Here is a 27,014-nt window from a genome sequence, read left to right on the forward strand (position 1 = left end):
CTGATGATAGTTTATTTTGCTGTGCAGAAACTCTTTTGTTTAATTAGATCCCATTTGTCTATTTTGGCTTTTGTTGCCATTGCTTTTGGGGTTTTAGTCATGAAGTCTTTGCCCATGCCTATGTCCTGAATGGTATTTCCTAGGTTTTCTTTTAGGGTTTTTATGGTGTTAGGGCTTACATTTAAGTCTTTAATCCATCTTCAGTTAATTTTTGTATATGGTGTAAGGAAGAGATATATATAATATATATAATATATAAAGTAATTCATAGTATTTTCTATACATGGATAGTACTAGAAAGCTTAAATATGAGAATTCAGGCCTTATTCAAAAATTAATGTTCTATTTTAATAAACTCTAGTTATTTAATTTTTAGTAATTTGCCTCTTATCACTCACTATGGAACATCAAAAGAAATTTGGTCAATTTAAAGTCCTGGAGATTAGATTATTATTATTTTAAATGCATTCAAATTGAAGAAAAAGAAGTCAAATTGTCCCTCTTTGCAGATGACATGATTTTATATCCACTAATTCTAATAAATGTTTACATTCAGTAACATGGCAGGATACTAAATGAACATACAAAAAATCAGTAGTGTTTCTATGCACCAATAATGAACTGGCTTTAAAAGAAATCAAGATGGCGATTCAATTTATAATATCAGAAGCTAAAAAATAAAATAAAATGCCTAAGAATAAATTTAACCAAGTAGGTTAAAGACATCTGTAAGAAAAATGATAAAACATGGATGAAAGAAATTAAAGAGGATATAATAAATGAAAAAACATCCTCTGCTCATGGATCACAAGAAGTTATAGCATTTAAATGACCATACTTCCCAAAGCAATCTACAAATTCAATGCAATCTCTATCAAAATACTGTCATTTTTCACAGAAAAAAAATCCTAAAATTTATATATAACCAAAACAGAGACCAAATAACAAAAGCAATCAAACACAAAACAAAACTTGAGTCATCACACTATCTGACTTCAAAATATATTTTAAGTCTCTAGTAACCAAAACAGCATAGTAGTGGTATAAAAATAGACCCAGATATCAATGAAACAGAATAAAGAGTCCAGAAATAAATCTAAATCCATGTATTTACAATCAAATGATTTTCAATAAAGGAGGTAAGATCATACCTTGAGGAAATGACATCCTCTTCAATAAATGGTTTTGGGAAAATTGGACATCCATATGCAGAAAAATAAAGTTGGACCCCTATCTTTCACCATACATAAAGATCAACTCAATTTGGATTAAAGACTTAAATCTAAAACCCAAATATATAAAACTATTAGAAGAAAACATAAGGGAAACACTTTAGGACATTGGTCTAGGCAAAGATTTTATGACTAAGATCTTAAAAGCACAGGCAACAAAAATAAGGAAAAGACAAATGGGGCTATAATAAATTAAAAAGCTTCTTCACAGCAAAGAAAAAAATCAACAGAGTGAAGAGACAACCTACAGAATAGTAGAAAATACCTATAAACTTTTCGTACAACAAGGGACTAATATCTAGAATATGCAAGTAACTCGAACAATTCAACAGAAAAAAAAAATCCCATTAAAAGTGGGTAAAGCCTGTAATCCCAGCACTTTGGGAGGCCGAGGCGGATGGATCACTTGAGGTCAGGAGTTCGAGACCAACCTGACCAACATGGCAAAACCCAATCTCTACTAAAAATGCAAAAATTAGCTGGGCGTAGTGGCAAGCACCTGTAATTCTAGCTACTTGGGAGGCTGAGACATGAGAATAGCGTGAACCCAGGAGGCAGAGGTTGCAGTGAGCTGAGATCACACCATTGCACTCCAGCCTGGATGAGAGAGCAAGACTCTGTCTCAAAAAAAAAAAAAAAAGAAAAAAAAAAAAGAAGTGGATAAAAGACATGAATAGACATTCCTCAAAAGAAGACATACAAATGGCCATATATGAATAAATTCTTCACATCACTAATCATCAGAGAAATGCAAATCAAAACCACAATGAGATATTATCTTAGTCCTGTGAGAGGCTATTATGTAAAAGACAAAATAAGTAACGGATCCTGCTGAGGATGTGGAGAAAGGGGAACTCTTGTACATTGTCAGTGGGAATGTAAATTAGTATAGCTACTATGGAAAACAGTATGGAGATTTTTTAACAAACTAAAAGTAGAAGTAACATATGACTCAGCAATTCCACTACTGGGTATTTATCCAAAGGAAAAGAAATCAGTATATCAAAGGAATACCTGCATTCACATGTTTATCACAGCACTATTCACGACAGCCCAGATATGGAATCAATACAAATATCCATCAATGGATGAATGGATAAAGAAAATAAGGTATATATACACAATAGAATACTATTTGGTCACAACAAAAAATGAAATCATATTATTTGCATCAATATGGATGGAACTGGAGGTCATTTTGTTAAGTGAAATAAGCCAGGGACAGAAAAACAAACATCACATGTTCTCACTTATGAGACAGATAAAAACATTGATTTCATGGAGGTAGAGAATAGGATGATAGACACCAGAGGCTGGAAGGGTATGTGTGGGTGAGGGCAGAGGAAGGCAGGGAGGAATAAAAAGAGGTTGGTTAACAGGTACAAACATAGTGTTAGAAGGAATAAATTCTAATGTTCAAAAGCAGAGCTGGTTGACTATAGTTAACAATATATTGTATATTTCAAAATAGCCAGAAGAAAGGACTTGAAATGACCTCAGCGCAAAGAAATGGTAAATACTCAAGGTGATGGACATCCCAAACACTCTGACTTGATCTTTACACAGTCTCTGTGTAGAGCAAAATATCATGTATGTATCCATATGTATCCCATTAACATGTACAAATATTTGTTTCAATAAAAAATACTACTAGAAGGCCGGGTGTGGTGGCTCACGCCTGTAATCCCAGCACTTTGGGAGGCCAAGGCAGGCGGATCACCTAAGGTCAGGAGTTCAAGACTAGTCTCAACATGGAGAAACTCTGTCTCTGCTAAAAATACAAAATTAGCTGGGCATGGTGGTACATGCCTGTAATCCCAGCTACTCGGGAGGCTGAGGCAGGAGAATTGCTTGAACCAGGGAGATGGAGGTTGCGGTGAGCCGAGATCGCGCCATTGCACTCCAGCCTAGGCAACAAGAGTGAAACTCCGTCTCAAAAAAAAAAAAAAAAATGCTACTAGAAAAAAATAATGTTTTATTGTATTTCTGAGTATTTTTACCAAGAAACTTGCTGTTGTATATATGTTCATTTACAACCTGTTCAAACTTACAGGAAATTGCGGGAATTGTGTTGTCATTGATAGAATATTTTTTATTGATCTATAGGCCTAAAGATTTTGAGTTCCCCCTTAATGCCACTGGAGGCACACTGTAAGGACCAAGGTATTCCATTAGCTGAGAAGATAATGGCTATGTTAAGACATTCAATAAATGGAGGGGAATGGGAAGTAAGTTGTTTCAGAGATATGTTTTTTTAAGCATATGCTTTTTGTATATGCTTTTTTGACCTTGATGTATGGAAGTGCTTGAGATATCCAAAAACTAGAGGTAGGATATTATGACAGACTCAAAAACCTAAATGCAGCTTATTAGGCAGTGAAGCTGGAGAGACAGGTAAGTTTAGATCTGTATCTTTGTGGAGACTTGATTCTTCATGTTGATTCTTTCAGATATCTATTCAACTCCAATCTGATTTGGCTTTACAGTAGAGGTCAACTATTTCCACAATAATTCTGTTTAACAAACCAATCAAAAACTCAGTGGCTTAAAACACAATTATTTATTCTCTCTCACACATCTGCAAGTTGACTGGAAACCAACTGCTCTGGACTGGTCTGGGCTCTAAGCTTCAAGTCAGGGCGAGGTTTCTTCCATGAGTTTTCTTCTTTCGTGGACCAGTCAGCTACCTTGGTAGTTCCTCTCATGGCCATGTGAAAGTGCAAGTGGGTAAGTCCAATTACCAAAGCACATTTCAAGCCTCTGCATGAATAATGTCTGCTAATGTCTCATTGCTTGGCCAAAGCAAGTCACATGGTGTGCTCTGAGTCAAGAATCAGGGAAGTGGCCGGGCGCAGTGACTCACCTGTAATCCCAGCGCTTTGGGAGGCCAAGGCCGGCGGATCAAGAGGTCAGGAGATCAAACCATCCTGGCTAACATGGTGAAACCCCATCTCTACCAAAAATACAAAAAATTAGCCAGGCATTGTGGCAGGTGCCTGTAGTCCCAGCTACTCGGCAGGAGAATGGCGTGAACCTGGGAGGCGGAGGTTGCAGTGAGTCGAGATCGCACCACTGCACTCCAGCCTGGGTGACAGATCGAGACTCCATTTCAAAAAAAAAAAAAAAAAAAACCAAAACAAAAAAGAATCAGGGAAGTATACTCTGTCTATAGTAGGAGGAAATACAAGGTTATATGAGTTAAATGGTTAAAGGTATGGATGTAGAGGGAAGTAAGACATTTGGGCTAAAAATGTAATTTACCATACTTACTAAGGTGAGGTTTTGGTGATTCATTATTTTACACTGTCCGGGTAACCCAGATATCACCCATATTGTCTTCCTGTTAAGGGGACAACTTGGCCTTTGTTGACACTGACATTTCATCTGGTCCTTTTCCTCTTACGCTGCATGAGTTAATCCCCAAAAGAAAGAATAAGAACAGTAATCACTATTCATTTACTTAGGGAAAACATCTGGAGGATTGTTTTTGTTTTTCTTCAGTTTTCATCTGGATGTCTGGCATTGTGTCAAGGTTTTACTCTGAGAAGTTTTAAAAAGTGAGTGCAGTTAGTGTGTTACTTCCTCTCCACTTTATAATAATACCCTAGAGTCTCACTCAAATGCCACCCCTAGGATGCATGCTGGGAACCACGTTATAGAGGAAAGAGCAGGATAAATTCCTTCTGATGTTCATTCACAACAGTAAATTCCCTCATAAACCAAAACCACTGGCCCACTTTAGAAATCATCCTGGGCCTTACTTTGTCACATTACAATGAGATTCTAATGTGCAGGAGACGCTGGGCATCCTTGAATTTCACTGTCACAGTTTCTGCTACCTGCTAATTACCCATGGGAGCACAGTGGATGATCACTTGTCATTTTTGTTGTGATACATATTTGAGTGCCACAGCTTTGTTCCCATCTTGGTGCCACAGTTTTGTTCTCTGATTGTTGTTTTTTTTTCTTCTTAGGGAAAATTAACTTTACTAACAGTATTTCAAATTTGGAAAATTTCCAGGTATCTTAGGATATAACTCTTTTGATTCCTGGAAGTCTTTCTTGATTTTTTTTTTTTTTTTTTTTAAAAAAAAGCATGATTTTAAATTCAAGTTCAATGCTTCAAATAAAATAAAGCAAGGAAAAAAAAAAACACTTCAGGGCAGCTTTGGTATATATTTAGTGAATAATAGATATGCATATGCTATCTTTGCTCCTGATCTGGTTTTTCTGCACGAGCAAAACACATATAAAATTAATATGTTAAAGGGCTAGACATGGCCTGTGGTATAATCAGGTATAGGGGGAACTGCAGCAGAAGGAGCAATGTATGAGAAACCAAGACCTGACAGGAAAGAGGCAGGCGTTGAAAAAACAACAACAACAAAAACGGGGGGAAAGATCAAGTTTAACAAGAGGGAAAGTAAAATTAGGAGATCATGGAAATATCCTACACGTGACCACGAAGGTAAGCAATTAGCAAAACCATCAAGAAGTTTCAGGATGCCATATAAGAACTCAGCACCCAAGAATCTAGATTCAGTCATTGCAGGTCCATGTCAGTGGGTCACCTTCCACTACATTGTATGTCACTAAAAGGAAGGAACCATATTCTGCTCGGTTTTTTTTTGTTTGTTTTTTTGGGTTTTTTTTTTTTTTTTTTTAATCTCTGCTTTCTAGCACACTATTTGACTCGAAATAGGTACTTTATACATGCCTGATGAATGAGTAATGTGCATAAATGAACATATGAAAATCTGTCAATAAATAACAAGGCCCAGCCTTTCAGGATGGGGTTAAGAGCAGAAGTCTCTTATCTGCTGGGCAGTTTGGAGAAGGCCATGGAGATCAAAGCAGATTGACCTTCAGTGGAGAGTGATAGTAGACATGGGATCAAGAGAAGTGGCCAGGCACGGTGGCTCACGCCTGTAACCCCAGAACTTTGAGAGGCTGAGGCAGGCGGATCACGAGGTCAGGAAATCGAGACCGTCCTGGCCAACATGGTGAAACCCTGTCTCTACTAAAAATACAAAAATTAGCTGGGTGTGGTGGTGCGTGCGTGTAGTCCCAGCTAATGAGGAGGCTGAGGCAGGAGAACAGCTTCAACCTGGGAGGCAGAGGTTGCAGTGAGCCGAGATTGCGCCACTGCACTCCAGTCTGAGTGACAGAGCAAGACTCCATCTCAAAAAAAAAAAACCCAGAAGTACTAGAGTCCAGGCATTAAAAATGATCTGCTTGCAGGTCTGAGGAACAACGTAAGAATGTAGCATGGCAAGAGATGTCACATTAGAATGGGGTTGTAAGGTGGCAGCAGAGCAAGGAGGACTTCTTACTGCATACCCTAAGAATTGAATTAAAGTTTCTTAATATCCCCAACCAAGTACACTTACCACCCCACAGCCAGAGGTAAGGGTCAAGTGACCTGCAATGATTGGAAAGAAAGGTCTATTTGGTTAGGAGACTTGTGAGATCACCTAACTATATATTCTTTTTGAAATATCAATACGTGTTGAAGAAAGTATAATTTTCTTAAAGCCAATTTGAATAATGCTAAAAACCCTAATCAACCCACGCTGTCTGATTTTGCTATGTGGTACATTGAAATGAGAGCAGTTCATCAAACAGGAATAAATAAAATATTCTGAATCCTTACTTAAAAACCTCAAAGGACACTGTAGAAAATCTACTTCATACTGTATTTTTACAACCCTCTTTTTCTACAAAAATAAAACTATTTTTCCATTTTTTCCATAAAAAAGTGAATAAAGCATAAAAGTTTTAAAGTTGAGAAAAGGACAACAAAATAAATGTTAAAAAAAAAGGAAGAAAGAAAAATAAAATAGTAGAAACAAGTAAATTAGAAAACAGAAAGAAAAGGATAAAACTATTAATTGAGTCCATGATTTGATTTCTGGAGGGAAAAAACAGACATCATGAGAGCAAAAACGAGAGGAACAGAGAGAAAGAGATAGAGGAATAGTGAGCAAAAGGTGGAGGGAAGAGAGAGAGAGAGAGCAAACGGTTAGCTAACCTAATTTAAAAAAAAAAAAGGTATGGTGTACAAAGAAAGAAAAAAACATGAATGTACAAAATTTTCTATTAGAATAGAGAAAATAGGCACAGATACTAAGAAACTTTACTTTGCTCCACTCTGTAGAAAAATATTTGAAACCTAAGTTCAAAGGAACAAATTGCCAAAATATATCCTGGTAAAAATATGAAGTTAAAATGAAAAAGTTGTCAGGAGAACATCGAAAACAAAAGTACTTGGTTCAGACATTTTTTACAGTTGAATCTATAAAATCTGTAAGAAATAAGAAATCTAATCTTACTTGAAAATGTTTTAGGCTGGACGCGGTGGCTCACACCCGTGTTTTTGTAAGAGCAAAGAAGCGCTAAATATCCAATAATAAGAGAAATAATAATAAGAGAGGGAGAGGTGGAGGGAGTTGAGGATAGAAGATGTCTATCTATATGTAGAGAGAAACTCTATATAAGATCTCTCTATGTAGATAGCTATCTCCTATCTCTCTCTCTCTCTCTCTCTTTTCTCTTATTGGATATTTAGCACTTCGTTGCTCTTACAAAAATGCTACAGTAAGCATTCTTGAGAAAAGAGTATTGAACTGCAAAGAGAATGTATCCATATATCTGTAGTATAAATACTTAGATCTGAAAATATTGGTCAAGGGGTATGTAAATTTTTACTTTTCATAGAAATTGACAAATTATGCTAAACATAAACTTGCTGATTTATGCAGCCAGTAACAATGGGTAAGAATTTCTGTTTCTGCACATTCCTGGTGACACATTTTTATATATATAATATTTATTTATAAATATATACTTATATATTTATATAACTTTATGTATAAATAGTATATAATAAGTTTTTATATATATAGAGAGAGTATCTTTCTTTTTTTTTTTTTTTTTTTTTTTTTGAGACGGAGTCTCGCTCTGTCGCCCAGGCTGGAGTGCAGTGGCGCGATCTCGGCTCACTGCAAGCTCCGCCTCCCGGGTTTACGCCATTCTCCTGCCTCAGCCTCCCGAGTAGCTGGGACTACAGGCGCCCGCCACCTCGCCCGGCTAGTTTTTTGTGTTTTTTTTTTAGTAGAGAGGGGGTTTCACCGGGTTAGCCAGGATGGTCTCGATCTCCTGACCTCGTGATCCGCCCGTCTCGGCCTTCCAAAGTGCTGGGATTACAGGCTTGAGCCACCGCGCCCGTCCTGAGAGTATCTTTCTATATAGGTAGATATCTCCTATCAATTTGGTTTCTCTGGAGAACATTGATATAGTATGTTATTGTACCTTTTAACAAAACTTGAACATGTCACAATTATGTAGTCACCATCTGTCTCTGGAAGGACATTCTGGAGTGTGATAATAGTGCTTGTGTAAATTTGTTACTCAAAGTTTGGTTCCAGCAGGGCAGCATCAAGTGTAAGTGTGTAAGCAATGCAGACACCCAGGTCCCACCCACTCCAGACCTGTGGAATTGGAATCTGCATTATAATAAGCTTCAGCCTTTGAGAAGCACAAGCATGGGGAATGGGGCCTGGGAGATAAGGGTTCAGATGAAAGGTGGCAACTTCTTGAGCCTAGACCCTCATGCACTGGCTGAACTTTCCTCTCTTCCCGTCTTCAGTCCCTCCCTCCCTAACTTACCAGGTTCAAGGGGCACAGCTACTCTCTAGTCCCTCTCCTTTCTTACTTTCAAACCATTTCTCACATGCTGCCTATCGTGACATTTTCTCTTAGCAATTTTCTTTCCCTCTTTTGGAAGTAAATCATAGTAGTCCAAATTAACTTCTAATTTCTGGGATTTCCCCACACCAAACCCTTGATGACCCCATCTCCATAACACTTAGGACCATGCGGACAGAGGGCTTGGGGTGCGTAGAGCAGACACTGCCTACTTGGCATTGCTCACTTTCCTCAGCAGTTGTCGGGTAGGGGTGAGTTGTCCAGGAAGAGGGGTGGGATATTTTGAAAAATTTTGTTTTCATTTTTGCTTTTGTGTGTTCATATTGTGTTTTAGGTAGAAATTCTCTCTTTTTTTTTTTTTTTTTTTAACAAGACAAGATTTTATTTAATGAAGGGATTTATCTCTTGAGGCTCACAGCAGATCTTGAAAATTTTTAACTTTGGAAGCTTTTACAAAATAGCATAAATGGTTGCAGAAGTCAGTGCAAGATAAATTGATCTCATTAGAGGATACATTACTCAATAGAGGCTCACCTGGTTTAGAGAAAAACTATAACCTAAACAGAAAGAGAGGAAAGAAATGCAGAAAAATGGCCTTGGAAAAAATCTGTCACTGATAACACCTGAAAACTTTGCTTGTTCACACTATTGTTAAGCTACGGCTCTTGTAATGTTTCCAAAGAATAAATAAGCCTAAAGTCTGCTGTAACTCAATATGACCTTAAAGACTGTCTTCTAACAACTCTTATGGCTATTCAAACTACTCAGCATTCAAATGGATGCTTTAGGCTGCTATGTGACTTAGAAAAATGAGCTTCATTTTGTAGGCAGCCCTTGCTGCTTCTGAGCTCTCACTTTGATGCTCAGACACACTCTGCCGTGTATCACCTCCTCTATCCAAATAACCACCCTCAACATCAAAGGCCTTCCTATCTCTACTTGCCGAAACATTTTCTAAGCGCTTTAGGCCTGTGGGCCAATCAAATTCCATCTGTCTAGCAGAGTCTAATGCCACAGAAGTAACTCTGCAAAGCACTTCTTACTGCAGGCAGAGAAGGGCAGATGGGACTCTGCTAATGCCAATTTTAAATATTATTTGTCTGATCCTTTTCACTCCCACAACCACAGAAAGTCAGGGCCAAGTCACGACTTAGGTATAAAGTTGCCCCCGATAAATTTATGTTCATATTACTAGAAAAGAAGATTATTATAATGTTGTAGCCTATATAACTGCAGGGATCCTACTAGCCAGGTAACTCATAATAACTTCTAGTTGGACTAGAAATCATTGGTGTTTCAGAGTACCAATTCATGAATTATTCTAAAGCATGGAGGAACCCAGTATTTTGATATACTCCTATGGTATATGTGAAGTTCTCCAACTGTGCCTTATAAATTTTATTTTCATAGAAGTAAATCTGTTTTCGAGCTGTAATTTAGGTAGAATCTCCACATTTAGAATAGAAAAGTGGAATTTCTATTAAAGGAGATAAGTAAGCCCAAATGTTAAGACAGCCTGTGACCCAATAATATACTTTGAGGTAAAAATTACATAATCCTGGAGCTCCACAGAACATAATTTGCTACTCACTGGTCAAGATGAAACCCAAATTTAATTTTGTGTTCTCAGGTTCCCTGTGTTATTTTTAGCTCTCTTGCTAGATCCAGATCCTCTTGAATCCATGAGTAATTAAAACTCCTAACAGTTGGAGTTTTTCTTGATTTGAGGGGACCCATATTTATAAACACCAAGCTTTTAATTTTGACCTCTTGGGTTAGATTGGGTTAAAATCTTTCTAAAGTAAAATATATGTTTCCTAATGCCCTTAAATGGTGTGCTAAATACATTTTAATCTTTTTGGCTTAAACTATAATATATGTTATTGTAGTTTAACATTTTGGAAACTGTAATATATGTTACAATACTAGATAATTAATACAATACAGTAGAAAAAGGATGAGCTGTAGAGTCCATGGCATGCAGCCCCCTTAACAGCTGTGTGATCTTAAGAAACTAACCTATCCTAGTCACTTTAAAAAAATTCCTATCAGAATGATACCTCATTTGCAGAGATGACTATAAAAATTACTTAGAATAATGCCTTTCCCTTAGTCAGTATCAAATAACTTGGGGATGGGAGGCAGAGAGGGGAATTGATAAAGACTGCTGGTTGTCCACCCCAATCCATACTCCTCATTAGCGACTGAGTTTCCCTAGGGAGGATTTACCTTCACCACCTTTTCGGGCCATTCTTAAGTGGGGCTGTAAGGCAGCTACCAGCTATTTCTAGCTAGCACCTAGACAAAAACTGACCCTTTTCTGTTGCAGGCCCACATTTCTTTCCTCCCCTGTTAGTTGGGTGCTGTGAACCTCTATGACGCCAGAGGTGTGAGGTGAGAGGGAGGCAGTAATACAACACAGGGGAGTGACATAAGAGAAGGATCACCTGCTCTTCAACTTACTTGTGTCCTCCAGATCTTCCAGGGTCCAATGTGCATAGGTACCATTTCTACCAAACGACGGATTGCTGGGGGTCTGCCTAACCTTGTGACTTGGGAGATCTGATGGGATCATGTAGACGCAGGTTACATAGTTAATTGATATCCCATCATCGGAAGTCCAGTCTCTAATAGGCAAGGAGTTCCTTTGCCAACAATGAGCAGTTTTCTGTCACACAAGGACCAGCCTTGCTCTAAATTGCTATTTGCTTCTGTCACGATTCTTTTATTGAGGCTGGCATCCTATCACCATGGAAACCTCTAATACCAATAGATGTGCTGAATCTTGTGAGCTGAGTGACAGGGCAATTGTACTGCGGCTAGAAGCCAAGTGACCTGATTGTTGAATCCCCATGCTGAGAGGCTGTGCTATAGGGTCATTTCTAGGTATCAACTGTCTTAGTACAGCTTTTCTGGAAAAACAGAGTCTGAAACAAGGGCTTGTACGCTAGGTATTCTCTTTTTTTTTTGAGACATAAACATTGTACATATTTATGATGTCAAACATGATCTTTGGAAATATGTGTACATTGTGGAATGGCTAAATCAAGCTAATTAGCATATCTATTACCTCATGTACTTATCAATTTTATTTTGTGGTGAGAACATTGAAAATCTACTCTCTTAGCAATTTTTCAGTATACAAAACATTGTCATTAATTATAGTCATCGTGTTATACAACAGATCTCCTGAACTCATTCTTCATATCTGACTGAACTGTAGTGTCTACTGAACAATATCTTGCCAGTTGCCACCCACTCTCCAGTTTCTGGTAACCACCATTTACTCTCTGTTCTTAGGAGTTTCACTTTTTTGGATCCCACATGTAAGTGAGATCATACAGTATTTGTCTTTCTGTGCCTAGGTTATTTACTTCATTCAACATCTTCTAGGTTCATCCACGTTGTCACAAATGCAAGATTTCATTGTTTGAAGGCAGAATAGTATTCCATTGTGATAGGTACGACATTTACTTTATCCATTTATCTGTTGATGGACACTTATGTTAATTCTATATTTTGGCTATTGTGAATAGTGCTGCAATAAACATGGGAGTGCAGATATCTCCTTGACACACTGATTTCACTTCCTTTGGATATACACCCACTCATGGAATTGCTGGATCACATGGTGGTTCTATTTGTAATTTTCTGAGGAAGCTTCATACTGCTTTCCATATGGCTACACTAATTTACATTGCCACCAACATTGTAGAGAGTTCCTGTTTCTCCACATCTTTACCAACTCTTATCTCTTATCTCTTTGGTAGCAAGAGATAAGAGAGGCAGCCATGCTAACAGGTGTGAGGTTGTATCTAACGATTACAGTTTGCTTGCTTTCTGCTGACTAGAGATAGTAAGCATTTTTCATATATATACCTGTTGGTGGCTTGCATGCCTTCTGAGAAATGTCTTTTCAGGTTATTTGCCATTTTTTAATTGAGTTATGTATTTTCTTGCTCTTAAGTTGGGTTCCTTATATATTTTTAGTATTAACCTGTTAACAGATGTATGACTCGCATTTTTTTTCCCATTCTGTAAGTTGTCTCTTCACTCTGTTGATTGTTTCTTTTGCTGTGCATAAGAGTTTTAGTCTGATGAAGGCTCATTTATATATTCTTGTTTGTGTTGCCTGTGATTTGGGGGTTATATCTAAAAAAAAAAAAAAAAAAAAAAAAAAAATTTCCCAGGCCAAGTTCAAGAAGTTTTCCCCTTATGTTTTCTCTTATGTTTCAATCTTTAATCCGTTTTTAGTTGAATTTTGTATATGGGATAAGATGAGGGTCCAATTTCATTCTTTTGTATATGAAGGTCCAATTTTCCCAGCACCATTAATTAAAGAAACTGTTATTTTTCCCATTATATATTCTTGGGAACTTTGTTGAAAATCGGTTGCGTATAGATGCATGAATTTATTTCTGGGCGCTTTATTCTGTCCCATTGGTCTAGATGCCTGTTTTTGTGACAGTACCATGCTATTTTGATAGCTTTGTAGTAGATGTGAATTTTGGGAAGCAATCCTAGAAAACGAAGGTTGAAGTCTGAAAAGAATGAAACTGGGAAGTAGAGAAAGGCAGCCCATGGGTCATTCTCAAGCTACTCCCCACAGTGGACAAGTAGGTATGATTTTGGCAAGGGGCCCTCTCAGGATGAACTTCAATATTGTTTAATATTTGAACTTCTGTCCAAGGAACAGAACAGGGAATGTTATATCCACTGGCTCCTGCCACATGGGTCAAGGGTGGCCTCCAGGTATGTTGTTAAATCCAGATTTGCTCACATATAAGAATGGCCAAGCAGGCTCCTTTTGGCATCCAATGTGGTAATAACACCAGAGAAGACTTGGAGTAGAAAGAGAGATCCATATAGTACAACCCAGGTAAGGAGCTTTCAGGTGATACCTGCCTGCAGCTAGTCACTACGCCTACTACTAGAGTAAAAAGGCAGGGCACGGCCGGGCGCGGTGGCTCACGCCTATAATTCCAGCACTTTGGGAGGCCGAGGCGGGTGGATCATGAGGTCAGGAGATCCAGACCATCCTGGCTAACATGGTGAAACCCCGTCTCTACTAAAAATACAAAACAAGAAAAAAATTAGCCGGGCGTGGTGGTGGGCACCCACAAGTCCCAGCTACTCGGGAGGCTGAGGCAGGAGAATGGCGTGAACCCGGGAGGTGGAGCTTGCAGTAAGCCGAGATCGCGTCACTGCACTCCAGCCTGGGCGACAGAGCGAGACTCCGTCTCAAACAAAACAAAACAAAACAAAACAAAACAAAAAAACAGGCAGGACACAAGATGTGCCCCATGCAGGTATGCTATTTTCATTACTATTGCTTTTATAGTTTTTGTAACATTTTTGCTGTTAGATATCATTTCTCACCGCTATTCACATGCTTTCCTATGGCACTATTTCTAACTCCCCCTAACGGTCTTTCTCTTCCACCATGCATTCTAAAGCAAATTAGTTAAGATTACACATAAATTAAGAGTAAATCAGCTCTGAGTGAAATCCTGAAATGATCCTTAAAAGCACATGTTATGACTTTCGATATGTCTATTTAGTCTACACAGTGTCCACTTATTTCCCCTTAATTTCCCACTTTCTTTTACATTCTGGTTGGGTGAAATAATCGGAGAGCCAAGTTATAAATTAACATGGACTATTGTTATGATCACATGATATAACTTCTTATTGTTTTTTACTGTTAGTTTTTAATGAGGTCAAAAAAGTAAAACCTTGTCTCTTATAGCATTTTGCTAAGCATTATAGCTTTATTTTGTTATTTAAGGATATACATTCATACAAATATATGAAATTAGTACCAAATTAGTACAAATTTGTACCAGTGGCCTTTGGTTTAGGTTCATCACATTAAAAAAATTAAGACTGTTAAACCACAAATAATAAGATGATATATTTTGAACAGAACTTCCAATATATGTTCCCAGTTTTAAAAAAAGGATATTTATTTTGAAAATAAAACACTTAAATAAAATATCTGCTTCCTCCAAAGTGTTTTTTTTAAAAAAAGTAATAAGGACAAAAATAATAATGGAGAAAAAAAAAAACAAATTCAGCTTCAGATGGCTTTTATCTTTGATACAGGCTCTAATAGTTCAAATTAAGCAGAGACTAAAATACAAATATTGATTTTGGTGCTGGCTACAATTCCAGGGTCTTTGAAATGTTTGGAAAACAGTCTGCACATTTCATTTCCTTTTTGTTTGGACAGCACATTGTTGCCAGTTATTTCTTTGATTTGAACATCTGGAATCGCTAAAACATACAGCTGGGCAGAGCTGCCGGTGACATTTTGTTTTCTTGACTAAGAATCAGAACCTTGACCTCATCCACGGGTGATTATCTGGGCAAATTTAATGATGAAATCCTGAGGAGAGGTGACAATGTGAAGGCCCAGGTACTGGTGACCATGGAATTTGGAACTGAGTTTGTTGCTGCACATCTCTGAGTTTTATGAGATGCTGTTGAAGACATCACACCGCCTTCGTCAAGCCTCCTGGGTCTCATGTCTGCTCACACATAGGGTAAGTCATGGCCCTCCCTCTCTGATGCTGGTCAGGGTCTTACCCACACACGCAGTAGGAGAGAGAGGAGCGTAGCGCACACTCTTGCCAGCAATTCACCCCCAGTGCACATACAAGACACACGAATTGCCAACAGTGAAGTGCCATAAAGGAATCATCTTGTATCTGTGGAGAAAATAGCAAGAACAAAGATGGAGCCTCTCCAAGTCCAATGGACTAGAAGTAGTCCAAGAAAGCAAAGAGGAAAATAAAATGGCAGTAATTTTGTGTTAATCTCAAAGTCAAAGCTTCCATTAAAAATTTCATGTAAAGAAATACTTTAATGATAAATATAGGATAGTAAATTACTCAGATGATCTTACCTTTTATGTCATTTAAGAAACACAGAAGCATAATTTGGTACAAACACATTAGAAAATATTTTGGTAGGGCTTATGAAAGCTAAACATATGCATGGCCCAGGAATTCTACTCCTGGCAACACACCCCAGATGCATATACAATAATGCAGGTATTGTAACAGCCCCAAACTGTAAATAATGCAAACATACATCATCAGTAGAATGGGTCAATGAATTGAGGTATAGTTAAGAACAGAATATTCAAAGTAACATAAGGAACAGAACACCATTACATACAACAAAATATATGAGTCTTGTTGACGTGTTGTTAAGTGAAAGAAGTCAGATACGAAACAGTACAATCTATGATTCCATTGATATGAAATTTGAAAGTAGGGTAAACTAATTTCTTGTGATTAGAGGTTAGATCAGTGGTGATCCTGTGGCCAAGATACTGGTTGGTAAGAAACATAGGGGGCTTGTGAGGTGCTTGAAATGTTCTATGTCTTGATCTTGGTATTGATTACACAGGAGTATACATGCATATGTTAACATTGTTCTTGCTGTACATGTATAATGTGTGTCCTTTATTGTAAGGCATGCTTCTATTTGAAATTAAAAAAAAAAAAAACACAGTGAGCAGGGTGCAGTAGCTCACACCTGGAATCCCAACACTTTGGGAGGCCAAGGTGTGCAGATCGCTTGAGCCCAGCATGGAGACCAACCTGGACAACATAGTGAACCCCTGTCTCTACAAAAAATACAAAAATTGGCCAGGCGTGGTGGCTCACGCCTGTAATCTCAGCACTTTGGGAGGCCGATGCAGGTGAATCACGGGGTCAGGAGTTCGAGACCGTCCTGGCTAACGCAGTGAAACTCATCTCAACTAAAAATACAAAAAATTAACCGGGCATGGTGGTGGGCACCTGTAGTCCCAGCTACTTGGGAGGCTGAGGCAGGAAAATGGCATGAACCCAGGAGATGGAGCTTGCAGTAAGCCGAGATTGCACCACTGCACTCCTGCCTGGGTGACCGAGCAAGACTCCATCTCAAAACAAAACAAAAAAAAATTAGCCAGGCCTGGTATCATGAACCATAGTTCCAGCTACTTGGAAGGCTGAGATGGTACAATTGCTTGAACTCGGGATGCAGAGGTTACAGTGAGTTAAGACTGTGCCGCTACACACTGGCCTAGGTGATAGGTAGAGACTCTGTCTCAAAATAAAATAAAATAAATTGCAGTGGTGGACTCTAATAATACACAAAGTGTGAAATTGCTATTACTACTGAAATTAATGATGCATCAAACCATTAATGCATTCTAAGGAAGTTCTAGTATAAGAATTTTTTTTTTATGACACAGTCTCACTCTAGAGTGAGACTAGAGTGCAACAGAGCAATCTCGGCTCACTGCAACCTCCACCTCATGCCTCAGCCTCCCGAGTAGCTGGGATTACAGGTGCACATTACCATGCCTGGCTAATTTTTGTATTTTTAGTAGAGACAGGGTTTCACCATGTTAGCCAGGCTGGTCTCTAACTCCTGACTTCAGGTGATCTGCCCGCCTAGGCCTTCCAAAGTGCTGAGATTATAGGCGTGAGCCACCGTGCTTGGTCTACTATGAGAATAATCCTTAAATTATATAAATGTTTCTGGACCCAAGCATCCAAATGAACAAAGTCACTTAAAACAGTGAATTTGGAGGCCACGGTTCAAATTATGCTGACATTGCTCTCTAATTGTTGGATTTTCGTTTTAGAAATGATCTTCCTACATTATGGGATTTAATTTTGAGTATGCATACAGGGCAGATATTTGTTCTTTGAAGATGTCCTAAGTTTTTGCTAGATATACATAATTTGAAACTCTGGGATGTACAGAGATTTGCAATGTGACTAATAACATTTTTTTTGTTGTTGTTCAGTAATCAGGTGTGGTTGGCTAAAAAATAATGAGAGTAATTATGTTGTCTGGCTCCGCAAATATTCCTAAGGCTGATTCCAAAGAAAGGTTCCTAAAATATGCAGACCTTTGTTAGCATCAATGATTAAAGGCTTATCAAAGCCTGACAGCAAGTTTGCACAGTCAGAAAGAACTTGGCTCTTGGAACTCAAACAAGTTCAAATTCAGGAAACTAAGCAACTTTGTATTTATTTCAGCAATACAGACAGGAATTTGCCATGAGATAAGCTTATTCTCAGGAAGTATCACCACCTTAACTTACAGAAGGGTAGGGAAACAACTCCACGATCTTCATCTCTAATCTGAAAAAGTTCTCTTCCCTCTTCTGATGAGACCAGTGCCTCCTCTCTGTCTTCAGAAGGGCTGAGGTTTATAGCAGTGACATGTGAGTCACTTTTCTTCCAGTTTCCAAATCATCTATTTTGCTTAATCAATGCCTTCTTTATGCTCACATTTTTCACCTCCCTAGCCATTTCCATTCTTCTATTTGAAAAAGCGTTTGATAGAGTCAGCACACAGGGCCTCCTGCTTTGCTGTCTTCGTCAGGGTGATATTGAAAGAGTTGTCTGATCTTGCTAAGACTCAATTTTCTTGTTTGTAAAATGATGATGAAATAATGCCTACCTCGCTAGCTTGTTGGGAAGTGTCTGAGGAACATTCCTGGCTAAAGGTCAGGGGAAATTCCCTTCTCTTTGCCAGGCCCTACATTAATTAATCTACGTTAATTAATCTCTTTGCCAGGCCCTACGTTAATTAATTATTTCTAAGCATTGAGGGAAACATTCAGAACTCCAGGATGAGACAAAAGGGATATTTTTCAAGTCCTTTTAGTTTCTGCACTGGATAATATTAAGTATTATTCACATATTTCTCACTTTGGAGTCTCAATCGTCTTTCTGTTGGAAGCCTTCTTTAAATTATATCAAAAAGGTTAAAGCACTAAATAAATATGACACAGGTCCCTCTGGTCCCAATTCCTTAGGGATCGGATAACCCATATCCCTTTTCTGTGTCAATGATGATATCCAATCCTATCTCTTATTTCTTATGTAAGACCTGAAATGAGGACTTCCTCTCCTTTTTAACAGAAGTATAACCAATTATCTACATTTACGTTCCTCATGAGAGAGCAAGATATAAATATTTTGATGAATATTTTATATTTTATATAACTCACATAAAGCGTTTTTATTGATTGAGAATAGATGGATATAGTATTATTCTTTTTTTTAATTGAAACGGAATTTTGCTCTTATCACCCAGGCTGGAGTGCAGTGGTGTGATCTCAGCTCACTGCAACCTCCACCTCCTCAGTTCAAGCAATTCTGCTCCTCAGTGACCTCCTGAGTAGCTGGGATTACAGGCACCTGCCACCATGCTCAGCTAATTTTTGTGTTTTTAGGAGAGACAGGGTTTTACCATATTGTCCAGGCTGGTCTCAAACTCTTGACCTCAGGTGATCCACCCACCTCAGCCTCCCAAGAGGTGAGATTACAGGCGTGAGCCACCACACCCGGCCCCTGATACAGTATTCTTAAAAGTCTAACACATTTTTGTTTTGGACTGTTTGACTCAGATACATCATAGTAAAGGTATAATTTCCTAGGCATAAATGTATTTAGATCACCCATTCAGTGACCATCATTTACAAGTATTACACTGATCGCTAGGAGATATTTGCCTTGTTATTGAGTGTACTTAATTTCCAAATCTATGATCTTCCTTTCTTTAATTAACTTCTTAAATAGTGTTAGATAAGATTGTTTCATTCTATTTGCTCCAAATTAATACTATCCACAACTGAAGTATGTCCCAATCTGCCTCAGCTTTTTGGAACAAAGGGTAACACTCCTGGAGATTGTAAACATCAAATCAATATATGATAAGCTACTTTCGAGGTATGATATCGTCCTTCCTAGGAGAGTGGAATAGATTTTGGGCTTCCTGGTTGTATAGCTTCTAAAGGGCACTAAGAATATATTAATTGGTTTAATTAAAATGGCACACATGTAATTTCTAAACCTGATGCTAAAATGGTGCAGTCTTTTATTATACTCAAAGCAGTGGTTTTATATGTCAGCCAGTGTCCCTTAAAGCAATACTAACATTTTTATTTGTTTGATTTTTTTTTTGTTTTGGTTTTGGTTTTAACAGCAAATGCAATAAAATCCTAGGACTCCCAGACCAAACCAGTAAAACCAAACAACTGTAGCTATTGGTATACAAGCAGAGATGTGCTGACAAGTTAAGGCATACAAATGTAACAGTATTTGTATGAATAAATAAATAAAAATTGTAAAAGTTATTTGAAAGTAAGTGAACTGCCACTTTTAAAGATAGCAATTGGGCAACGTGACTTTTCCAGCAGAACTTAACTCTCTGCCAAAGTTGGGATGTTGTATATGAGATTATTCCATAAATCCAATAGCACATTTTTAGTTTTTTATATTCATTCTCTAGCCATTGCCAGTTCTTCCTGCATAAAATTGAAAGTTAGAAACCATGAAACAAGTCAAAGAAATGTTTTACTTTTTATTCACTTGAACAATGCATCGTGGCTGTGCTTATCTGTACCCGTTTCACATCTCCACTTCTTTGAACAAGAATGGCTTGTTGAATCACCCGGTGGCCTGCATCGGTGGATGTGAAGGAGTGAACGCATTGTGCTACTAGGCAAAGGCCTCCTCATGGGTTTTCTTGATTTCCCTCTCACTGGGGTGGAGCTGATTCTTTCCCACAGCAAGTGAACAAGGCTGCCAGGGTTTATTCCAGTTGGATGGCCTCAGAGCAATTAGGGTACACTTTAATTACTAATGAGCCATTTAGATTTATGCAGAAACTTGAAAAGAAACTTGAGTTATTTTCTTACTTTGCATGCTTCACATGTCTTGGCCCTTAAAAAGCTCAAAATATTGAGCCTTTCTTTCTCCATGCAATAGTCCAAACAATCCTGATCTGAAGCATAAAAAAACTATTTCTTTGAGATCTTTACCCCTCAAAATGCTAGTGAATAACATTGAATATTCTGCCATGTTCATAGAAACATATTATGTAAACTTGGGTAATTCTGAACACACTCTTTTACCCTGTTTTTATAGTATTTAGTACTGATTTAGAATGTATATAGCCATTTGATTCAATTTAATGATTATCTTCTATAGTTAATAAAACAGTTGTTGTCTTCCATAGCAGACTGTGTTTGCATACAGTCTAGTCTCCACCAACAGATAATGTCCAAGCACATTATTTGTTTTATAGGAACATATATTGGAAATCCTTGGCTGTTCTCCACGTGCAGTCCTCTCCACAAAGGACTGCTAGTACAAACCCAATTTCCTCTAGACTTCTGCAGAAGAGGCTAAAGTATGCTAAAAGCTAACTTGCTTCCCACCAAGTAGAAAAGTCTTACATTTCAAGTTCTATGTAGTGCAGAAGGCCAGAGAGAATCTGGAGAAGTCACATTGTAACTTCAGCCTTGGGAAATAATAGCCTTCATCAGAAGTAATGGAACTATGAGAAACAATTAGGAAAAGAAAAATTGACTGAAGTCCTTGGGACTTGGGTCCTTCTGGGCTCGATTTCAGCTAGAACCCAGGAGACATCTAGTAACTATGCCCAAATGGATGATGTTCTAGACCCCAGAGACCTTCAGAAAGCCCCATGCTGCCATATGTGCTTGAGGGCAATGACCTGGAGAAGTGCCTCTTGATTCGTGTGTTATGACCAAAAGGGTTTGAGGCATGCACAGTGGCTGGTACAGAACCCAAAGAAATGTTCTTCATTAAGATCTACACAAATTCTGATGCCTTTGTAATAATCTGATAAAAGGCCCACCAGCCAGCTGTGGTGGTGTACACCTGTGGTCACAGCCACTCGAGAGGCTGAGGTAGGAGGATCACTTGAACCCAGGAGTTTGAGGCTGCAGCGTGCTATGACTACACCTGCGAGTGCCCATTGTACTCCAGCATGACTGGGCAATATAGTGAGACCAAATCTCTAAAATAAATACATAAATAAATAATTGTAGAAATAAAAATGTTAATTAAAAAATAAACAAATGACAATTTTTTAAAAAGATCCACCCAACTAATGTCTATGCTTCTACTTTAGAGGCAGTTAACTTCCCAAACAGGAAGTCTAATAGCAGATCTCCTTTTAGACTTACATTCAATACAAGACAGAGCTTCAAACACTCCTGTCTCTGAATTGCTGCTGATGCATCTAATACCCTGAGTAATAGCAATACGTTAATCAAGTCTTAGCCACCTGTTTAAATCCCACCATAATGAGATAACATATGGAAAGACTAGCACAGGCCAGGAAGTGTTGGCTCTCTTCCTTTTTTCCCAGCAAGCACACAGAAATGATGTAAGTTTTGCTATCAAAATGAGCTTATGTATGTAAAAGCACAAGTTTTGCTATCAAAATGAGCTTATGTATGTAAAAGCACTTCACTGAATACATCAGTATTGAATTTTAAAATAGTATTATTCTGCTGGTTTTTAATCCCATGAGACTAAAAGAAAGCAAGTATTTATTAAACAAATTTACCTAGGCTCTTTCGTGTCAAGCCCAATTACTAGTCAATTTTATCAATATAATTCCAGCAAAAATTCATTTGGATTATAATAAAAATGTATAATAACCCCTTAGTTAATCAAATAACCTCATGTTGACAGGAAGTCCCTTCACTCATACTGAACACCTTACTTTAAAAGCATTTTTCCATGCCAAGCACTTGGGGCCAAGCCTAACCCCATACACTAGGGTTTGGTTTCTGTGTAGCCACGAACTGGACAAAATTAAAATAAGGACATGGACAAAATTTACGTGTAAGATTGTTCATCAGTATTTTAGGTATTTATAGCTTTGAAAATTTGAAGCAGTTTAGCCATACAACAACAGGTGATTGTTCAGAATTATGGTGCTATTCAATAATTAAATTCATGCTGGAAAATAATATTTAATAACCTAGGAAAATAATTATAATTTATTTTTAGCCAAGAGAAATAGGTTATAAAATAGTATGGAGAGAATATATGTAAAACTACAAACACACAAACATACATATACACATAGAGAAAGATATGGCATTTATTTAAAGGCTTGAAAGAGATATACAAAAATGTTAACAGTATGGGAATTCTGGATTAAAAAAACACATTTGTACTAAATTGTGTATATTTTCCGCAGTGAATATACATTATCCTATAGAGAAAAAAGCAGTTATTAAAATGAAAAGATTCAACATAGTGAAAACAATTAGTCAAACTGGCCATAAGAGATTATGCAGGCAAAACACCTGGCGGATTGGATTTTCCAGTTTTCCGCTAGCTGTTTTGATCGTGTGTCGGCATAGCCTCTTTTGTTAGTTTAGAAGCGCGGCGGCTTGCATACAGTCCAAATGAAGAAGATATAGACAAGAATGGCAGAGTTCGTTAATGTTTCCATTAGACCCACCATCTGATTCTCTTCAGGCTCATGTCTCTTGAACCCAGGATGAATTTCATAGCTCAGTATATCAGTTAACTCCTAGCAGGGCTAGATGTTATTTGTGGTAATGGTGATCTCCTGTTTCTCGTGAGTGGTGAGTAGTCTAAGGCAGATGTCCAAGAAATCCAGATGTTTAGGAATATCACTGATTTTAAAGATACAGGAGTATTTCATATTCTTATAACAGGGGAGACACCAAAAGCAATAGGCAAAAAAAAAAAAAAAAAGGCTACAGAAAATAGTCATTTACAGGGTAAACACAAATCGCCTTTGTATATTATAGAAAGTCAAGACTCTCAGCCATTCTCCAGGCCTTTTTTTTTTTTCCCCCAGTTTTCCTTTACCGCGGTGGCTCACGCCTGTAATCCCAGCACTTTGGGAGGCTGAGGTAGGCAGATCATAGTCAGGAGATCGAGACCATTCTGGCTAACACAGTGAAACCCCATCTCTACTAAAAATACAAAAAAAAAAAAAAAAAAAAAAATTAGCCAGGAGTGGTGGCAGACACCTGTAGTCCCAGCTACTCCTACTCAGGAGACTGAGGCAGGAGAATGGCGGGAACCTGGGAGGTGGAGCTTGCAGTGAGCTGAGATCGCACCAATGCACTCTAGCCTGGGCGACAGAGTGAGAACGCCATCTCAAAAAAAAAAAAAATCAACATAAAGATTAAAAATTTCTGAGATGCTGGTCTTCCTTTCTTTTCATTTTTATTTTTTTTCATTTTTACTTACAAATTTAAACTTGGAAACAACCTTTGAATACACATTTTCTAGAGACAGTCACAATACTTGCTACCGAGAAATGTTGGTAGTGAGTGAGAAATCCCAAGGACATCTTTGGAAAATGTTTCATTTTAATAAAATATTGCCATATATTTATCATATTTTTCATTTTTTTGTCTTAAAGAAATCTTATGTAAACCACGTGGCCATAAAGACTGAGCTGACCATGTCCTGGTGTCAACAGAACATGAGGCTCTCTGCCCGTGCTTGCCGCTTCTGCAGGCATGGGAGCGTGGGGGTATGTAGATAGTTCCTGGCTACACAGAAACCAAACCCTAGTGTGTGGGGTTAGGCTTGGCCCCAAGTGCTTGGCACGCAAAAATGCTTTTAAAGTAAGGCATTCAGTAAGAGGGAAAGGACTTCCTGTCAACATGATATTATTTCATTAAGGGATCAGTAAGGAATAAACTAAAGAATATTAAAGAATCTTTAAAACAAAACAAACAACAAAAAAAGCTGAGCTTCAGGCACATCTCTGCTAGCCAACAGCTAAGAATTCCAAGATGTATAGGATGGGGATAATAATGTTCTCCTTGCTATTCTGAAATATGGACAACATATAGCTACACACATCCAGTGCCAACCTTACCCCCAGGATCCTTGGTGTCCCTTGTGGAAGTCCACATTTTTGTTTAAACCATAGCACGTGCCAATTTATAACAGGGAATACAAAAGACTTACGGTCTTTAATAGTTCCCTTCCACTGGAGTGTAGTCCCCATGAAAGCAGGGTTCTTCTCTACTTTGTTCATTAGTTTACAAACCAGCATCTAGAACCATGCCTCACTCATAGTACGTACTCATTAAATATTTTGTGAATGCATGAATGCCATATGCACATCACATGCTCGAGTGAGATTATACGAGTTTGTAAACGTAAATCATTGTGTTAGCGCAATTGGTTCCTTCGGATGGATTCTTAGTCTCGCTGACTTCAAGAATAAAGCTGCCGAGCCTCATGATGAGTGTTACAGCTCTTAAAGATGGTGTGTCTGGAATTTGTTCCTTCAGATGTTCAGATGTGTCCATAGTTTCTTCCTTCCGATGGGTTCGTGGTCTCGCTTACTTCAGGAGTGAACCCGCAGACCTTCCCAGTGAGTGTTACAGCTCTTCAGTATGGCACCTACAGAGTTGTTTGTTCCTCCCGGTGGGTTCATGGTCTCACTGACTTCAGGGGTGAAGCTGCAAACCTTCACAGTGAGTATTACAGCTCTTAAAGGTGGCACAGACTCAGGGAGTAATCAGCAGCAAGATTTATTGTGAAGAGTTAAAGAACACACCTCCCACAGCATAGAAGGAGACCCAACTGGGTTAGTGCTGCTGTCCCAGGTGGCCAGCTTTAATTCCCTTACTTGGCCTCGCCCATGTCCTGCTGATTGGTCCATTTTACAGAGCGCTGATTGGTCCATTTTACAGAGTGTTGCTTGGTCCTTTACAGAGTGCTGATTGGTGCGTTTACAAACCTTTAGCTAGACACGGAGCACTGATTGGTGCATTTACAAACCTTTAGCTAGATACAGAGTGCTGATTGGTGCGTTTACAATCCTTTAGCTGGACAGAAAAGTTCTCCAAGTCTCCACTGGACCCAGAAGCCCAGCCAGCTTCACCTCTCAATTGTATTTTCGCTTAGAGAGTTAACTGCTAAAAAAAATTATCTTAGGTGACTTCCCTCACTAAGTTCGCTAATGCATACTCAAAGAAGTTTTTTATCATTTTCTTCCAAAATTTCTAAGCACCTTATTTCTGGTCTTGTGTATTTTTACCCTACTTTATGGAGGCTCAGAGCAAAACTTCCTAAATCACCTCCTGCTTTAAATTGTGTCACACTCTACTGCCTTGGGCTGTGTGCTTACAAAAGATTTAGGGAAGTTCTTTCTTTCTTTGAGGCAATCAGGGACTTCTGTTTATGCATAGTGGGATAATTTGTATTTATGAAATATTAAAATATTATGTTGTGTATATTTGTGAGCTTTTATGGCTCATAAACAATGGGATCTATTTATGTTTTTGTCCTCATTTTTCTCTCACTCCTGATTTCAAGAAGGAAGCCAGGTCTTTTGCCCTCCTTTTCTCAGGTACTAGGTTATGTAGCAAATTCTGCTGATAAACAGCCTTTTCCTAAGATGTTGTGAAAGCTGAAGTTTACTGTGGAGCTTATGCCAGATGTCACTGAGGGAGTGGGAGGAGAGATTGCCATTGGGTTCAGGAAAGACTGGAGAGACTAGATGAAGAGGAATGCAAATGGCCTAGAGTATGGACTTTGGCTCTTACTTGGAGTTGGTTGGGAAGCCATCAGAGAGTTTTGGGCAGAAGAGTAGTATGTTCTGACTTTCATTTTAACAGGATCACTCTGCTGCTTTGTTGCAAATAGTGTGAAGAAGGCAAGGGATGTAGCAGGGAGAAGAGCTGGAAGCTATTGCAATAATCTTGGCAGGAAATAATAATGACTCAAACTAAAGTGGTGGCAGTGGGGTTGGTGAGAACGTTCAGCTCTTGGGAGAGCAGACCTTTTGAGTAATATTTCTTAAGAATTAGGCAGCATTTTAATTCATTTAAACTCTCTCTTCACTGCACCCCTTTGGGATATATTCCTGAGACTATTGGATTTGAGTATAGTCTGCAGATGTGGACGTAGCAAAGCTAGCTGACCCACACAGGAATTGAACTCAAAACCTTGATCTTAATACCTACTGCCCTAATCAATTTAGCTGAACATGGGCCAAGAAACTATAGAGGCTCATAGACCTTCCTTCATCAAATCCTATATAACCTTAGAATTATCTGCCAACCTTAGATAAAATCCTTACAGTTTCCTTACTTTTGTTGTTGAAACAGTATAAGTGCCTATAAAACTGACTTTTAAAATAAGGTAAAGTTCACAGAGAGTTCTACTTGTAAAACAGCAAGCCCTGTCCATCATGGATTCATATAGCCATTCTCAAAAAGTCAATTTT

The sequence above is a fragment of the Theropithecus gelada genome, chromosome 12, assembly GCF_003255815.1.
Source record: "Theropithecus gelada isolate Dixy chromosome 12, Tgel_1.0, whole genome shotgun sequence".
NCBI classification, from domain to species: Eukaryota; Metazoa; Chordata; class Mammalia; order Primates; family Cercopithecidae; genus Theropithecus; species Theropithecus gelada.